The following is a 2,218-nucleotide window of genomic DNA, read 5'->3' as shown; positions in this document are numbered from 1 at the left end:
TTAAGTGTGAGAGACCCAGTCCCACCCTTCAACTACCATATGGTAGGTGAGCTTATAATTATTTGTAGGATAGCTCCAAATCCCACATTTCCCATTTGTATCATACTATTTCCTATTATAAGGTTCACAAGTTCTCAATAGCTGTCAATAACAAAAGGAGTAATTGCCATGAACAGATGCATAGTGTGCATTTTCAACATTCATTCTTGCCTTCAGTGAGAATACCTATCATGTCCCAAGTATTGTAATTCATGGGAATTAAGTACTGAGTGTAAAAGTACATGGAGTTTGTCATTCTTAACATAAGCATGAAAGGCAGAGAACTAAACAAAGATCAATAACATAACATTGCAGGTATTGAAATGCAATAACAGAGATTGTATTAGGAACAAAGGGTGGTTTGGGGACATAGAAGTGGGTCAGAAAGGGAGTGTACAGTCCTGGAAAGGTAAATTAATTTCAGAGTAAAGAAGACTAGAATTTATCCTAAGAATAGTATGAAATCACTCGCTTTGTAGACTAGAAAATGGTCTATTTTAGAAAAAATTTCCATGGGCTGCTGAGAAAAATGTGTATTCCAATCTGTTAAATGAAGAGTTCTGCTTATAATTGTTAAGTCCATTTGCCCTATGGCCACAGTATAAATATGAAGTTGCTTTGTTGTTTTTCTTTCTTTCTTTCTTCTTTCTTTCTTTCTTTCTTTCTTCCTTTCTTTCTTTCTTTTTTACTTTAGATGATCTATCAGGAGATGACAATGAGATATTAAAATCATATACTTGTATCAGGCATTTTCTTGGGCAACTAACCAGCTCCCAAATCAAGACATGGAGACTTATCATTAGTTATGAATGCTCAGCCTTATCTTTTCTTTTTTACTTTATTAAAATACTGAGTTTATTTTATATGTGTATTGTCTCCCTACCATTTCCACATCTGACCATCACTATTACTATGTCCTATCATAACTTTCCATACATACTTAAAATCAAGTAAACGGTGGAGTTCCATCCTTGAAAACTAAACAGGCATTTTAGACAACACATTCTTGGCAATGGAACCCGGACAACATTTATCAAACACAGTAGGGAAAATTCTCACTTTGCATTATATAAAGGACAGCCAGATATATCAACTGTTATAGAAATTAAGTAAGACAGAATTATTTCAAACTGTTTAAACCATTTTCTTAAAGAGACTTCCTCCACTGCCAGAGATCTTGAATAGCCTCCTGGTCAGTCATCCGGAAGCAATTCTTCACATAATTAATGAACTTGGCTTCCACTTTAGGAAGAGAACCACCTTTTTCTATACTTGTTTGCGTTTTTGCCTTTAATGTCTTCTACGGAACTAGGTCCTTTTGGTGTTTCAGGAGTTTTTTCCTGTTTTTTGAAAGACTCTTGACCCTTTGATCTTGGTGTTGATGGTTTTAAGTCTTTTCCATTTTGGTTTGATTTTTGTGCATTTTTTCTTATACAGATTTCTTCACTGGAACTTTTTCTTCAGCTTCCTCCTCATCAAAATCATCCTCATAATCTTCGTCATCATCCTCATCATCCTAGTCAAGTTTTACTTTTTTCTGGGGAACCTTGTTACCACCTCCAGGAGCAGATCGTTTTCCAGACATCCTCCTCATCTTCATCTTCTGACTCTGCATCTTCCTCTACAGCTACTAGGTGCTGTCCACTAATATGCACAGGCCCTGAACCACACTTCAACCTTAAGACCAGAGGTGGTGTAATTTCAAAGCCCCCAAGAGAAACTGTTGCTTGTACAGACATTTTCAAAGTTGCCAGTGTTACTTTAATTGAACTGCCTTTATAGTTCATTGCTTCTGCCTCTACGATGTGTAACTCGTCTTTTGCCCCTGCCCCTGAACTAACAGTTCTTAGTGATAACTGGTGCTCATTCCCATCATTATTCGCCTTAAAGTGATAATCCTTGACAGATTTTAGTTCACAACCGGAAAGGTAGTTCTGAGGCCTGAGAGGGCTCATGTCCCTGACCATTGAGTCTTCCATGAGGTGGAGGCATGCACTTTGGTGTGAGACAGGTCAGACGGAGGAAACTGCCTACTGCTCCTCAGAACAGACACGCAGGCGGAATCACGCCAAGCCACAGGAAATATTGCGAGATCCGCGCTAGTCCCGCCTCCACGAGAGAGCTCAGGATCCCCTACTTCCTGTACCTTCACGTTCTTGCGCAAGCGCTCTCCTACCCC

General features: G+C 38.8%; 1 pseudogene; it reads right to left on the bottom strand.

The window, feature by feature from the left end:
• Nucleotides 1-1,128: 1,128 nt before the first annotated feature.
• Nucleotides 1,129-2,018, bottom strand: LOC118584489 (annotated as a pseudogene).
• Nucleotides 2,019-2,218: the final 200 nt, after the last annotated feature.

This window comes from Onychomys torridus, chromosome 5, assembly GCF_903995425.1.
Source record: "Onychomys torridus chromosome 5, mOncTor1.1, whole genome shotgun sequence".
In the NCBI taxonomy this organism is placed as follows: domain Eukaryota; kingdom Metazoa; phylum Chordata; class Mammalia; order Rodentia; family Cricetidae; genus Onychomys; species Onychomys torridus.
This window is presented reverse-complemented; position numbering and strand designations above follow the sequence as displayed.